This window comes from Populus alba, chromosome 5, assembly GCF_005239225.2.
Source record: "Populus alba chromosome 5, ASM523922v2, whole genome shotgun sequence".
Taxonomy (NCBI): Eukaryota; Viridiplantae; Streptophyta; class Magnoliopsida; order Malpighiales; family Salicaceae; genus Populus; species Populus alba.
The window spans coordinates 7,406,841-7,424,472 of record NC_133288.1 but is presented as its reverse complement, the minus strand read 5'-3'; the positions used below and the strand labels follow the sequence as shown (position 1 = coordinate 7,424,472).

General features: G+C 32.2%; 1 pseudogene; it reads left to right on the top strand.

Annotated features, from left to right (window-relative positions):
• The first annotated feature begins 9,313 nt into the window (after positions 1-9,313).
• Positions 9,314-13,836, top strand: LOC118049484 (thiosulfate/3-mercaptopyruvate sulfurtransferase 1, mitochondrial-like; annotated as a pseudogene).
• Positions 13,837-17,632: the final 3,796 nt, after the last annotated feature.

The following is a 17,632-nucleotide window of genomic DNA, read 5'->3' as shown; positions in this document are numbered from 1 at the left end:
GTCTTAGGGCATTAGGTGTTGAGACACCCCTATGAGCTTAGCAACTCGGGTTGCAAATACTGATACATAGATAGTGCAATGTTTGATTCCCTTAAGCTTTTCTCCTCAACCCATGTAACAAGCGTTGGGCCAATAGCTCCCAAGTCAGTTGACTTTAGGGTATTAAATGTTAAAACACCCCTTCGGGCTTAATTGTTTAGGTTAGGGAGGCTACGAAACCAAACTTATCTACCTTTTTATTATCATTGTTTTTTTGTTTTTTTTTTTTTTACAAATTATGTATTATCCCTTTCCCTTAGTTGTTACCTTTAACAAAAGAACATAAATAATGTAATAATCCAATGTGCAACCCACAATCATATGTTAAAGTGTGTGTATGAAAATGAAGATTTAAAAATACTTGTTAAATGAGCATATGAGCAGAATCAAGTGCTACCAATAAGAGAGTTTGTAAACGTGAATATTTCAATAAGTATTCTGATAGACCCTGTTAAGAATGTTTACTAAGATACGTCTCAAGAGTTACTTTAACAAAAAAACTCCTTTTACTCAGCCATCCTAGTAACAACAGTTTTGCAAATAGTTTATGAAATAGAAAACATAGCTTTTTTAAAAAAAAAAAATCAACTACTACCCTTTCCCACCAACCAAAATTAAATGAGACATTGTCCTCAATGTCTTAAGATAGAAAGATAGAGTATAGAAGACATCACCTGAAATAACAAACACTAACAAACCTGAAACACACTTAAACAAATATAAGAAACAACAAAACACAATAATAAAACCAAAAGACACAAAGTTTTTACAAACAAAGGCTCAAATCCAATTTAAGCTTTTTACGGCTTTCCTTAGTTGACCAATTTATACGACTCATGGAGGGATTAATTACAGGGATGAAAGATTGTAATTGGTCAATTAATTGTTCAGTAGTAGCAACAGAGATTATGATTTGTCGTGCCGAAGATGTTAGAAATTCCTGTTCCACAGCATAATAAAAAAAAGACAACAACTTATCATAAAAACCATTAACATTTAACAAACCTATGGGTTTATGGTGAATGTGCAGTTGGGCCCAAGATGAAATATGAAAGATCTCTTCCAATGTGCCCAGACCACCTGGTAAGGCAATGAAGGCATCAGTATGGTTAAACATTGCATTCAGTCGATCAGACATTGTGGGGACCTGTAATTCCTCTCCAATTATTTTTCCAATGATGTCCCCTTGTGCTAAAGCTTTGGGGATAACCCCCAAAACTTGACTACCTCCTAAAAATGTAGCTTTTGACACTCCCCCTATTAACCCAAGGTTGTCTCCTCCATACACTAAATGAATCTTTCGCTCAGCTAGTACCTGACCAAGATGATTTGCTAATTTTAAAAACTCTTTTTCTTTCTCAGGACTGGATCCATAAAAAACATAAATTATTTTTTAGTTTAAGAGCTGAGGATCCTGCCATTTCAAGACTTGTTTATGCTTGTATGGGTTGAGTAGAAATGAAGGGAAGAAGAAGAAGGTTTTATAGATGAGAAAAAGAAAATGCAATTATATCACGTATATGGAAGCCAGTTGGAGTCTCTCTCTCTTTCTCCCCCCTTTTTTTTTGAAAAAACAAATATGGATGTATAGGTAATTGTGATTGTGGCTCACATATTTCCTTGGTTTTACGTCCAAGAACGGCTTAAACGCCCTTTATAGGTCGGGGATAGGCTTCCCATCCAGTTTTCTTAAAAACTGGCAAACAGGGTCTTTTTTTTTATATAGTCATATTCCCAAGACTATGATGAGCTTGTTCTTTATGAAAATGGGGTCATAAATCATGAATTGCCTGATGCACATCTCCACTATGATGAGACTTAAGAGTCAATAAAACATTATCTAAAGACTCTCTATGTTTTGAAATAAATCATACCTTTTGACAATTTTCACAGGTTTTGCAGAATGCATATGAGTCCTTAAACATGGTGGGCCAGTAAAATCCACTTTGTAAGATTTTTGCAGTCGTCTTTTTTAACGAGAAATGATCCCTACATGCTTTAGAGTGACAACATTTAATGACACTACTTACCTCATTGTCGGGAATGCATCTTTGAAATATTTGATCAAGACAATATTTGAATAAGTAAGGGTCATCCCAATAAAGGTTTTGCACGTCGCTCAAAAACTTTCTTTTATCTTGGTTATCCAAATGAGCTGGCAAAATTCCTAAAGCAAGAAAATTGTTATTTTTAGCAAACCAAGGCATTGAACTAAGAGAAAGTAAAGATTCATCAGGAAAGTAATCATTGATTGATGTGATGTTAGATGTCGAATCTATTGTCAACTTTGACAAATGATCCGCGACAACATTTTTGGTGCCTTTTTCATCATCGATTGCTTCATGTTTGGTCATGGTATGAGGAAATGGAAGTGTTGGTGGGAAATCAATCTTTTCTTTGCAATGTTCAGATTCAACCCCTTCCTTAACCTCAAAGATTGATTCATCATCTTTCTCACAAGGTTCAAGAGTGGGTTTTTCAATAACCTTACCACTGCGAAGAGTGATGCCTGATTTGACTTGATCCATGTGTTGACTTCTGGAACTACTTGTATTTACATTGTATTTCTCCTTTGGATTTTACTGTGGTTGAGATGGAAACTTACCGTTCTCTTGAAAACTGAGAGCAGATGTTAACTTTGCAAGAATATCTTTAAAACCTGTCATGCTTTGAGCAAGTTGAGTGTTGATTATCTCTTGATTTTCAATGAATGAATGCAATGTTTCCTCAAGATTTCTTCTAGGAGGTGGAGCATAAGAAGATGCATATCCATGAGAATTTTGGAAATTATGATGTGTTTGAAACGATGGCTGTGAAGTTTGTGCATTATTGTTATCACTCTTCCAACTAAAATTTAGGTGATTTCTCCAACCAAGATTGTATGTTTGCGAGTATGGGCTATGATTGGGCCTTTGGAAACTGTTTAAAGCATGGGCTTGTTCATGGAGGCATTCCTTGAAAGAAGGTAAAGTTGGACAATCATTGGTTGCATGTTTATTTGTTTCACAGATTTGACACACAATGTCTTGAACAGATTTTAATTGACCACTCCTTTTCAATTTTAGTACCTCGACTTTTCTAGCTAAAGATGCAAACTTGGATTGGAGGTCATGATCTTCCCTAAGGTTATACATACCTCCATTAGATGTATGAGGTTGAGTTTTACCCGGTGCCCCATAATGCCCGTAGTGTCCCAATTTTAAGCATTTTCAGCTAGCAAGTCTAGGTACTCTATTGCTTCATCAGGGTCTTTATCTTCAAAAGTTCCATTGCACATCAATTCCACCATTTGTCTATCTTTAGGTGTTAATCCTTTATAAAAATGTGAAACCAATCTCCATGTTTCAAAACCATGATGAGGGCAAGTATTAATCAAGTCTCGATACCTATCCCAACATTGGTAAAATGTTTCTCCTGGTTTTTGAGTGAAAGTGGTGATTTGTCTTTTGAAAGAGTTTGTTTTGTGAGATGGAAAAAACTTCTTTAAAAATTGTTGTTGCATTTCATCCTAAGCACGAATGGATCCTGGTCTCAAATTTTGTAGCCATGTTTTAGCTTTATCTTTTAAAGAAAAAGGAAAAAAGCTTTAATCTGATGGTGTTCATGCTACAATTTGAGTCATTATAAGCATTACAAACTTCTTCAAATTCTCTCAAATGCAAGTATGGATTTTCTAGATCTAAGCTATGAAAAGAAGGTAAAAGTTGAATAATGCCTGGCTTAAAATTAAAATGGGATGCATCAGGAGGGAAAACTATGCATGATGGTGCACTTGTTCTTGTGGGATTCATATGGTCTCTAAGTGTCCTAACACGGTTATTCTCATTATGAAGTGACTGGTTATCTTCTTCGACCATATTTTCTGAAAATGATGAGGATACCCTACAAAGTCTATCACTTAATGTACGTGACCAAACACTCATGCACGTGTAGAAAGAGAATAAAAGGAAGAAAAAAACAAAACAAAACAAAACAAAACAAAAGAAATAAAGTTAGATACAAGAAAAGTGAAAAGCAAAAACAAAATAAATACTATAATTTGTACCAGAATTTACCTCCCCGGCAACGGCGCCAAAAACTTGACACGACCAAAATATTGATGTCTTCTCCCAAGTGCAAGAGTGTTGAAGTAATAAATAACCCAACAAAACCAGGGTCGAACCACAGAGAGGTTAATTGTATAAATTATAAATAACAAGACAACAACAACAACAATAACAATAACAATAATAACAGTAGTAGTAGTAGTAGTAGTAGTAGTAGTAGTAGTAGTAGTAGTAGTAGTAGTAGTAGTAGTAGTAGTAGTAGTAGTAATACTCAGTACATGGCGTTGTTATACCTGAGAATGATCTAAAAGATCGGGTCACAGGTTTCCAGCCTATATACTGAGTTTATGAAAAGATCAAAGAGATATATTATATAATATAAACAGAATGTAAATAATAATAATAATAATAATAATAGTGATAATAATAGTGATAATAATAATAATAATAACACTAATAGTAGTAGTAGTAGTAGTAATAAAAAGAAAAAGATGAAGAAATTAATGAGAACTTTGAGATGAAAGATTAATGTAAGGATTAAACAATGATAAAAACAAATGTCAAGGTTAAAGGATCCACCAATGGTATTTCAAACAAGTATAGTATAAACTCTTATTATTCAACTGAAAACCACACACAAAGGAGGTTCCAATCAGATGATTTCTTATTAATAGTTCATTATAAATTATTAACATGATCATATTAATTATCTTATTTACATAACACCAAACTTTTAAATATTGTCAGGAATTCATGATGTTAACTGATGTTAACAACAAATCAAGTTCCTTTCATAGCCCAGGTGTAGGTAATACCATATGGTTGGGCTATGAGAGTGCCAAGCATTTGTTGTACCAAGTGTTATACAACACAAATCTAGATTAACCATTTAACAAGTAAGGTATTAAGAATTAGTAAGATAAAAAGATAAGACATGTTAATATTAAACATTAAGGTCCATGTTGAGTTTACACCATACTTATTCTTACACCATTAGTGTAACCTTTTCACCTTGACATAATAAACTTAGCTAAACATAATGAAGAAGAGAAACATAAATAAACAAAACAAGAACATAATTAAGATACAAGTTATCTAAGGAAAGGAAAGGAAAGGAAATGAAAAGCATAAACAAGATATTAATGAAAGCAAAAGTTAAGAATTACAAAAAAAATAAAAATAAAGAAAGAAATAAAGAGCATGAACTTGATCTGAACAACCAATCCCCCAAATGCATGGCAAATGCCTTCTTTTATAGGCCAAAATTCGGAATTATTGATTTGATGATTAATTGTTGAGTGGGTGGCCAACTTTTAACTTGGTAAAAATCCTTATCTTCTTGTCTGAATAACACAAAAATGCTACCATCTGAACTGGGTTCACTAGAAAACATGAAAGTTATAGAAAATTGACTCAGCTTTTCAGAAAAAAAAAATAAAGGTCTTTTGGGCTTCTAGAACTCCAGATATGGGCCAAACACTGAACAGTGTTCGGGCTGCAAGACAGATTCGGACTTCTCCGTTGTTGCTATAATTTGGACTTGAAAACGACTTTTTTAGATCTTGATAAAAACATGAAAGTTGTAGGCATATGTCTTATTGAATCTGTGTAAAAAGTTGAGGTCATTTGGACATCTAGAACTCGAGATATGACCCAATTACCAAATAGTGTTCCAATTTGGACTGGACCAACATCTCTTTTCTAAGTTTCACCCTCTCTTTATCTTCACAAATTTCATTAGTTGAATTCATCAATCAATCCTTTGATTTATGTGATAGGCCTACATTTAAGATGAATATTTACCATATATTAGGGCATTTTATAGTATTAGACTTGTTATTATAAAATATGCTTTAGTTAAGGAGTTATTGATACTTTAAGTGCAAAATGATGATATAAAACCTTGATAAATATGCACTTTTAAGTACTAATCACAATGTCATTTTATTGAAGTGAATAAGGATCAATACTTTGGTGGATAATACTATTATGAAAATAAAATTCACCAAAAAGTGCTTCATATTCTCCACCTCTATCATTTTTTATTTTCTATTAAGTTAACATTTTACTTCAATCTTGTAATGGTTAGATATTTCAAAAGCCTTACTTTTGTTTCTAAGAAAATAGGTATTACATAACCTTATGTAATCATCTTTAAAAGTAATATGATACTTTTTTCCATTCTATAATTTGCATAAACTTTAAATCATCAATGTCCGTGTGATTTAAATCTAGGCATTCACTACTTCTTTCAATTGTTTAAAAATATATGATTTTATGAATTTTGATTCTACACAAACCTCACATTTATGCTTTTTTTATCAAGAACTTACCTAGTAATAATTTAAGATAAATTAACCTTTATATAGAATTGTAATTCATTTATCTTAACATGGCATACCACATATCACAGAACTCAAAGCAAGTAAAAAAGAAAAGGTATTATTGTTATTATTCATCTTATCCTTAGTTATAGTAATTATTACATTCATTTTCAATAGGTCTTCATTAAGATACCCCTTTTCTATAAATATTTTATTTTTAGAAACTATAAATTTATCTCTTAAAAACCATTTTAAAATTATTTTTACTTAACAATGAGATAGGCACTAAGTTATTCCTAATATCAATAGTATAAAGTTTATTGTAAAAGGTAAGAAGCTTTTTAGAAGTTATCTTTAATATGACCTTTCCAACTCCTAGTACCTTAAAGGTTGAGTTTTTCATATTCAAGTTATCACCATCCATTTCTTTGCAAGTGGAAAACATTTTTTTTTCTTGGCGCATATATCTTGTTATACCAATATTAACTAACCACTACTCGGTATTGTTAATCAAGTTGACTTTGAAAACAACAAAAAATAGATTAATTTTCAAAACTTTATTTGCAAGGTGATCAACCATGGTAACATTGGCTTAAGCAATTTGTTTCCTAAAGCTTCCTTATTGATCTCTATTTCTACTATCCTTAGCTTGGTATCCATCCTTATTACAAATCAAGCATATGTCATTAATTTATTTGGAAATCCATTTCCTTTTTATAACAAGCTTTCCCTTTTTTGTTTTTATTATGGTTTTTTGGCATTTGATCCATAATATTTGTTTTGGAGGTCATGGTGAAGAAGTTGACCTTATTTCGGATAGCTTATTATTCTCTTTTATCCTTAACCTCAAATGAGGTCTTCAACTCTTGTTTCCATATGTTTATGTTTAAGTTAGTTTATGAAGTCTTTTCAAGATAACGGTAATTTTTCAATAATAACAGTCACTTGAAAGGATTCACTTAGAATCATACCTTCATCATAAATATCATGCAAGATGAGTTGAAACTATTAAACTTGGCTAATTAGGATTCTTGAGTCAATCATATTGAAATCTAGAAATTTACTAAGTATGAGCTTTTTCATTCCAATATCATACAAGATGAGTTGAAATTATTATGAAACTTAGAAAATATGGAATTGCTTCATTCCTTATATAGGTTTGCGATAGTGTATGCCAAGATCCTTAGAATCTTTTTATGATGTAATGGAACATCCTAATTAGAGGCAAGTTTCAAATGAAAACCTTTTTTGCTTTGGCTCAAGGTATTTTATTGGGTATTTGGTTGGCTAGAAATCTTTTGATTTTTTATGATGAGCACTTGGATTGGAACTCAGTTTTTCATCTAATCTTACACCAACTAGCACTATGTTTAAAGTTTGCTAATAGGAATTTTTCATACACAAGCCTGGATTTGTTTTGAAGTTCAAAAGGTTTGTTAAACTGGATAAACTAGTTAGACTTTTATCTCTTATTGCCTTTCTTCTCTTAACCTTTGGACAAACTAGTTGTATCCTTTTTTTTGTTTTTTTTTTCTATGTGCATATTTATATATAAACTCTTTCATGCTAGCTTGTCTTCTTTGACACTAATCTTTTTCTATATATATCGTTGTTTGTTAAAAAAAAAAATCACATCTTTCATATTCGAAACCAAGGTTTTCATCTCTTTTCTTCCTTGCTCTATATTTATTGATGATGTTTTTAAGGACGATATTTGTTTCTTGATTGATTCACATGATTTTATGACAAAGCCTCGCATTGCATCCATGATTTTTGAAACCACAGGCACAAATACATCTTATTGTTTTTGTGACTTGCCAAAGGTTGCCCTTGAAGTAATACAATTTGTTAAAAACTCAACATTCTAGCAAGGTTAACTAACAAACATGCATTAGAAAAAATGGCTGAAATCTGGGGAAAATTAGACAAAACATCATGTTATTTTTTTGTTTAATGAGATTAGGGCATGCACCTCAATTTCATTTTAACAGAAATAAGGCCCACAAAGCCCTTTCTAAATGGATCAGGCCTAGCAACGCCCTACCTATTTTTTTTGTATTTTTTTCTTTTAAAAAAAAATCATGCTTCTTTTTATTTGTGTTTTTTAGATAATTTTTTAATTTATATTTAAATTAATACCATTTCTCTCTAATTTTTTATTTTTTGTATTTAGCCTTTTTTTAATAGTGGTTGTTTTTTTAATTATTTTTTATGTATTTAATTTTTTAAGAGATTATTCTAATTTATCTATAATGTTTTAAGTTTTATATAATTAAAATTTATTTAAAAAGAAAGATTTGTTTTTTAATATGATTTCTAATAAGTAAATCCTTGTGATATTTTTTTATTTGATTTTATTCAATCAATTGTATGTGTATTTATTTCAATTATCATTTAATTAAATAAAAAATTATTTTAATAAATAAATTTATTAAATACAATCGAGTATATAACCTGTATTGTGAGATTAAATATCTTGATATATATCTATTTATCCATCTTTTTAGATATGTATTTAATTATCGTTAATGACTTTATTTATATAGTTATTGACACATATAATAATTATTGATTTACTTAATTAGATATATAAATATTTGTTTTAATCTATACTTAATATTTTTTATATAAAAAAATAAAAGTGAAACATATTCTATTTTTAACTTTATTATCTTTATAAATCTGATAACCCATGGAAGGAGCTTCAAATATATTATTTTGAATAAGATAGTGTTTGTTTTTAAATGAAATTGTATTTTTTTTTAAATGAAAAATTTTTATTTTCAATTATTTTTTTTAGTTTTTTATATTATTTTAGAATGTTAACCTTAAAAATAAATAGAAAAAAATATATTTTTTAATATATTTTTAAATAAATCAACGGCGGTTAGAAACGTTATGTAAATGGCATCAACTATTGTCACAAAGAGTCTATTGGGTCATCGTTTGATTCGCTCCTCTGTCTCTATATTTCCCACATAACCCCACAAATCTTTACTTCTCTCTTCACTGTAAGTGATCATCTGTTGCTTATGCATCTGAGTTTTGCTTAATTCTTTGATTGTTTATCTGGGTGTCTGCTCCTCCTCCTCCTCCTCCTCTCCTCCTTCTTCTTTCCTTTTTTCTGCTTTTGACTTGAAGGTCTTGTGTTTGAATTGTTGATGGACTCTAGCTAATGGGGCCTCAATTTAATGATGAGAAGTAGGCTTTCTGAACCGTATGTCAGCAGTTTATATTTGGTTTGGACAAAGTTTGTGACTTTATTGTGATAATTAGTTTGAATTACTTGTGTTGATTTTTATTGGTGAATCAAGTTGAGAAAACTTCAATCTATGTTCTTGAATAGATGAATTGATTTTAAGTTTAAAGTGTGCTAAATTTCAAGCACTGTCATCAACTATAGTTGTATAATTCTTTTAGTTTTCTAAACACCGTATTTTTTCGACAATTTGTCTGCTTTGTAAAGGTTTAAATGAATTGATGAACTCTGCTGTTCTGAAAAGAATTGAACTCCGTTATTGTCATGGGATTCTTTTCCAATTAGGTGTTTTCTGTTATGTAATTGTTTGTGCTCTTAGTAAAAGTATTTAGCTTGATATATTTTGTTTCTTGTATTTGCTTTGTTGCTCATTACTCCGAACATGTTGTCTCAGCTTTGATTTGTGTTTCTTTTGTTTCACTTTACTTTCAGGGTAGATTATTTCATCCAAGAGCTGACCCCTTTCATACATCATACCAGACATCTCAGTGGATTTCTCGTGTTATGGCTTCATCAGTAGTTGGGACAAGACCTAATTTCCCGACACAATCCTTATCTATGAATGAACCTGTTGTTTCTGTTGACTGGCTCCATGCGAACCTTAGGGAGCCTAACCTGAAGGTACCTGCTTTTTCCTTTTTATAGAATGGCTTCTGATCAAACTTTCAAGAAGCAGGCCATGTATTTCCATTTCAACAGAAGAATTATTTTCTCATTTCAATTGCTCTTCCTTATGTAAGAGCCTTCATTCAGCCAAAAACATGTGCGGACTTGTATTTTATGCCATTGGTAATATTATTTGTTTTGTGGAAGGAGTGCCAAAAAATAGTCCGTTGTCTTCTCTTTTTGAGATCTTATGGTTAAAACTCCACAGTTTTGCAAAATCAGCAAACAGTTGTTGCTGCTATTTTCCGAAGAAGAATAAAAGCACTGTATGAGCTTACTTCATTGTTCTTAAGTTTTTGTAGATAGGAATTACTCCTTGGATGCCTGGATCAATAAATTTACGTACTTGTCAAAAGAAAACGCACCTTTCATCTGGTTATGCAATATTGCAAATTGATACACTTATCAGTCTATGGTTTCGTTATGGAATGTTTTTATGGTTGTCCAATTCATATGAACCTGGTTTAATTTGATATTTTACATCCTAAACAAGGCCCTCATCATTCTGTCATACACTGCTATCCGCAGGTGTTGGATGCATCCTGGTACATGCCTGATGAGCAGAGGAATCCAACTCAAGAATATCAGGTGTGATGAATATGATTTAGTTTTAAATTTGTTTTGATTTGACTTTTTCATTGACAATCTTGGATAGTTAATTTTAGATTAAAATTTCTTAACAATATTTTTGATGTTGCGCTGAAAATGCACTTGTAATCTTCTTTCAGCCTTTATCATAGTAATATTGTTTCTAAATTATTCTCCTTAATTTGTGATTCACCATGGTCTTCTAAAATTTTCTGCTCACACAGGTTGCTCACATTCCTGGTGCCCTTTTTTTCGATGTAGATGGAATAGTAGATCTAACTACAAATGTAAGATTCTTTCCCTGTATTATTTGTTACAGATATTTATAGTTTTGAACCTAAAATTGCTAGTGCCTTTTTTTCTTTTCTTCTTTTACCCATTTTCTTTGGGAATCATCTTTACAAATGCATTGTATTATGTCCATATACAAGAACTACTCACTTTATAGACCATCATACTGGAAGTAACTGGAATCAACCACTTTACAACTGAAGGATTCTATGATATCCCACGGTTTATTATTTTAATTGTCTATTTTATCCCTTTTCTTATAATGTAAGGACAATGACTTGTATCAGTTGCCACACATGTTGCCATCGGAGGAAGCTTTTGCAGCTGCAGCTTCTGCTCTCGGTATTGAGAATAAAGATGGAATAGTTGTTTATGATGGGAAGGGGATCTTTAGTGCTGCTCGTGTTTGGTGGTAAGTTGTGGGACTGATAATATGCTCTTTAGTGGAATCTATGCTTATGGTTATTTGTTTGTTCTTACATACTTTGTTAAAATGAGAAGGATGTTTCTAGTCTTTGGGCATAGTAAAGTCTGGGTGTTAGATGGAGGTCTTCCAAGATGGCGTGCTTCAGGGTATGATGTTGAATCTAGTGCTTCTAGTGATGCTATTTTGAAAGCTAGTGCTGCTAGTGAGGCAATAGAGAAAGTATATCAGGGCCAGACAGTAAGTTCATTCCTCATTTATATCCATGTGTTCATATGAATTATCTTTGTAATAAATAATATTGTGCTAAAAACCTTCAGTGAACAAGGTATATTCAAATTGCTGCATAGCTTAGACATCCCTTTATTTTGGCTTTTCTTAGTCAGAAAACTGGGATTATTGAGATATTCTGTAACGAACAAACATGAATAGAGATAAATGTGTCAGCATTCGTGACTGTATATGCTTGCTATGCCCTTTGTAGTCAACTTGTAATTTAGAATTGATAGTATATATGCTATCTTCTAATTTTCAATCATGTTACAACCAGTTCCAAATCTTGTTGTTTATATGGCAGGTAGGACCAATCACATTTCAAGCAAAGTTTCAGCCATGTCTTGTCTGGACACTTGAGCAGGTTGGTTGCTCTTTTCAGCTGTTGCATTCCAGCAGTGTTGTCAAAGGTGATACGTGCTAAGAGGCACCGATTCTGTAAAATGCCTGAGGTGCTAGGCGCTCACTTGAATGAACCAAGACGATATGCTATAGATTAAAAAAAACTATCTGTAATATTATATTATATTATATTATATTATATTATGTTTATAAATCTAAAATATATATCTTTCCAATTAAGATTAGATCATTAGAAAATCAAAAGAAAATATGAAATACCATAACAGTCACATAAAGATATATTTTTTCACTCTTAAACAAATAAGATAATTTAAAGTAGTAAGTAGCCAAATAAATTAAAAATTAAACTTAAATATCATCATCATTATTCATTAATCTTCAAAAACATCTTCATCAATGCTTTCCTGTTATGCACTTGTGTTTGTTGTTGTTGTTGTTCTCTGACTCTGTTCAACGCGAAGTATGGCTGCTGTTTTTCCTCAAGTGTCCTTCCTTGAATGTATGTCTCCCACTTTAATGATTTTTTTACTCTTTTTTTTACTCTAATGTTTGCTTTTTACAAAAATACCAAGTTGTTTCATTTGGTAAATTGAAAAATGGACAAATAGGTCAAAACATAAAACAGTTTAAAAAAAAATCCAACATAAGAAGAAGTATTTCAATCAGGCGCTTGCTTTAAAGCTTGGCGCCCTCTCACGAGGTGCTTGCCTAGGTAGCGCGTCATTGAAATTCATCGCTTGAGACTAATAAAGGTGCTTTGGCCGTACCTCACCAGGAGAGCCTAGGCTAGCGCCTCAATGCCTCTTGACAATAGTGCATTCCAATGACTAAACTACATTCTTTTAATCCCCTGTGGGTGGGCCTTATATGCAATGAGTGTGCATTTTATGTAAATGGTTGGCTATAATCACGTAGCTATGGCATTGATAATTTGACTTAGCATCTACACTTGAGTGCTGAACAAAGTCTTAGAGTGATTACTATTTGTTTTAGTTTTGTAGGCACATCTGAGAATGCCTTGGATAAAACTTATTTCATGCATGGCTTGTGGACAAAATTGATTTAATGCACTATGAACCATTCTGACCATATACTGGTAACATGATCACCTGAGGCATTGCTCATGAATTTGTTGTGGCTTATATAGGATTTGCTTGGTTTATGCATATTTAGGAATCAAACAATGAATTATGTGCTAACATGTAGTTGCCATTTGTTTGCAGTAATATAGACATGTATTAGCTTGACATCAGGAATATCATAATGGGGTTCCCTTGGATAAGTTTTGACATGCATTCTTCCATTCCTTCAAGTAAAAGGTTGACAAATATGTTCATATTTAAGCTGCGTGTCTTGTTTGATTTGACTCTTGATATGCTTTTAGTTTCAGTAATTGTCTACCATGTCAGCGATCCTCAAAACAGGTTATCTGCTTCTCTTATATCACATGTTATATGGTTTAATCTGCACTATATTCTTTCTCTGGGCGTTTTTTTCAGGTTAAACAAAATATTGAAGACAAGACTCATCAAACACATAGATGCACGTTCAAAGGGCAGGTAATCATAGGGATGTGCTTTAATTGTATTAATGATGTAATGGGATTGCAATGTCATCTTAGTAGGATAATTATGCTTAGTCTTTGTAGTGTTATATGACTTCCCTTTGTGTGATATTGAATGAATGTATTTGAGGTTAGCTATTTTCTTAGTTAACAGATTGGTGGATAGTATAGAAAGCAAAAAATCATTAGTTTTTTAATTAATTAACACGAAAGTGTATGATAAGGTTTCGAGCAGGATTCTAAGTGCCATCTTGTTAGTTAGCAGGATATCAATTTTCTTACACAATAAGCTCTGTTATATAATTGTATCTGGTGATTCATATCAGTTTATGTAGTCAAACAGCCATCAAAACCATCATTCTCTTTATAAGTCTCACCTACTCAGATGCCCCCTTCCATTGAATCTGCTAACTTTATTCGAATCATCATCTAACTAAATTTGACCAAGTTTATGTTCTCTACTTCTACCCAAAACATCAAGTTATATTCAACTCTTCTTATCAATGTGATCGAGGACTGTGTATTTAAGACATTAATGCGATCAAGGATATATGCTCTTCTTGCAGGTTTGATGGTACTTGCGCCAGAACTCGAAAGGGAATAAAAAGTGGGCATGTGCCTGGCAGCAAGTGCATTCCATTTCCACAGGTTTAAGATTGACTTTCCAGTGCTGATAATCTAATTGATTATTTTTGAAGCTCCATAGGTGGTTCTCTATTTTTTCCCCCTTTTCTTCACTAGTGTGTTTGTTTTTCTGGCAGATGTTAGATGCTTCGCAGACACTCTTACCAGCAGATGAGCTTAAAAAAACGGTTTGATCAAGAAGGTAAGAACCTTGATCTGTCCAGGTTTATATTTCTCGGTGCATGCCTAAAAGCATCAATTCCAAAACCATAACCATAAATGTTTGCATTGCTTTGCATAACATTTAGATGGAATCCATATCTCAGAAATTTGTTTGAATTGGGGTATGTTTGGTCTCATGCATGCTTCTTTTTTTTGTTATATCCTCTTTTTCTGCGAGAAATGAATGGTTCTTGTAGGTTTTAGGAAAAAACATGATCAAAGAAAAGAAAACATAATTGTTTTTGTTAATAATGATTTTTGCCCATAATAATTTGGATGTGATGAAGAAATAACATATTTTAGTTGTCACCTTGGATTTGAGCTTTGGCTGCTGTCATTCATCTTTTTCAATTATTTGGCTTCACTAGAATTATATACTTTGGTTATTGCTTCAGCCTGTAGTGGTTGACAAACACATATTTTTTTACAGGCAATCTCTCTGGAAAGCCCTGTTGTTTTGCTTCATGTGCGGGACTGGTTGTAAATCTGCTTGTGTTCTTGTTCTGGTTTTATTCTTCTCTTCCAAGTATAACTGATACTTTTGGCATTACTTCATAGAAAGTTCTTTTTACTACGTTATGTCAGAATAAATTTCTTCCGAATGATTGAGTACCATGACACTTAGATGCTATACTTCTTAGTTTTTCAGTCCAGGGTAAAATGATTGTCTGAAAAAACTGATTCTTGTTGAGAGAAGACTCCGGCTTTTATGTTTTTTCAGGGTCTCATCGACATCGGAAAGCGGATGTTGCGGTCTATGATGGATCTGGACGAATGGGCAGACGGGGTGCACATCCTGTTGACACTTGTCATCAAATCATATTAATGTGAGATGGCACACAGGAGCTGGCAGCATGCATGGCAGCGAAAGTTTTGCCTGGTTGAATACTCGGACAGGGATGAAAAGGCTGTATCTAAAAATAAGGTTTGGATTCAGATTTACATGCTTCTTTTTTCCCGTCATTTTTATGTGTTTATTTTGCATTTCAATGCTCACGAAACATGGGCAACAAAATAAGAAGAAACAGAAAAAGAAAAAGGCTTTTGACGGATAAAGTGATTATAAGTTGTCATTCACCATACATAGAATGAATGAGACTCCACTCTTTTCTTTATGATGCTTTTCCTTTTCGGTGCCTTTACCTTGAGGCTGTCTCCGGTGACTGTGAGCAATGACCAGATCTTTTTTCAAAAGATTTGGAAAGGAAGCCGGATAGCCAGATGTTCAAAGACGTCCTTTTGTTTCGTGTTTTGGAACGTAAATTTGTTTCAGGCAGTGTAATGTGCATGGTTTAAATAGCTTAACATTCTCGAGGATAAAATTATCCATTTTAATTTGAATTTAACAATTTTAATTTTTCCTACAAATTTATTAAAATTTAATGGAATAAAAAAAACATCACTTTCTCTAGAACATCTTATTAATATGTAGAGTATTAATCTATAATTTTATTAACAAATCTAAATATACATTACAACAAATCGGCATGAGGTCTAGAACATGACAATCCTGTTTGTTTGTGCATTTCAAAAAACGTTTTTAAATAAATTTTAAATTTTTTTTATTTTTTTTATTTAAAATTTAATATTTTTTTTTATGTGTTTTTAGATTATTTAATGTAATTTTATCAAAAATAATATTTTTTAAAAAATTAAAAAAAATATTATTTTAATATATTTTATAAATAAAAAAAAACACTATACTTACCCTCTAAGATAGTTAATTGCCCTGAGATTTTTGCCCTTGTTGTACATGTACATCGAAAAAAGAAGAAGGTAGAAAAAGAGGATCTTGATTTGAATTGCAAAAAAAAAACTTCAAACAAAGGACTATATTGTAAGTAGCAGTTCCATATTTAGCACAAAAAAAGGACATATATGTAGTAGCAAGGTTCATATTTAGATGTGGGTAATTAAACGTGGGTCAACCACGAAAAGAAAATATTAAAACGCGGCAAAAAATGGATTCTCGATCGCAACAACAACCAATGGTTGTGTTTTGGTCTTAAAAGGGGGCCAATTATTTCTCAGAGGAGATCTTGAAAAATGAAGAATAAATATACAGCATTTTGGCTCATATCGTGCCCTGCAGGAGAGGCCCGTCCGGGAGATTTTTCACAAGATTCCTTCAATGTCAAATGGGAGAAAATCAACACGTCATCTGCAAGAGGGATAAAGGGCTGGTGAATTCGGATAATGATATCTAATTATTAAAACTTGTTTTTTATGATAAAAAGTTGTCTCAATCTCGATGTTTACAATGATTTTATATCAACTTTCAATGATTTCAAAAACTTAACAAATTAAGGTGTGTATATATATATAATTCTCCAAAAACTGTAATTAGGATTTGCTATCAGCTTAATTGGTTTCTTTCACTGTATTATAGCGCACGGGTGGTTCTATTGAAAAATAGGATGGTTTAAAACTTAATTAATTTATTGCGGGAAATTAATATAGAGAAAGAGTTCGTAACACATGTGAAAAAAAAACTACTCGGAAATTTGATATGAAATGAAGGTGCAAGGGAACACACTCACACGAACAAAAAAAAAATGTAAACACTTGAAACAGTCAGCTTAAGAGCTAACTACTCTCTCAGATGAGATCAAGGAAGGATGTTTTATTATGGTGACTACAGGAGAAAAGAAATATAGTGATTGAATTCTTGACGTACCTGAGCAACAATGTTACATCAGGGTGTAGTTTCCGAAGGGCATGGCTACGCTGTTGATCACTTTCAGGTGAAGCTTTTTCAATTTTCGGTCGTATTTTCATTAGGCATCCTTTCTGATTTCACAGAGGAATCCTGATGCAGGGACATCCTATCTGAAACTGTTATTTTCGATTTCAGGAAGTGGGTAGTGCTCGGCAAGCCACCTGCGGAGTTTCATAGGTTGAAGATGACAGATCATAGCAAAAAACCAGAGACTTCTTGACAAGAACAAG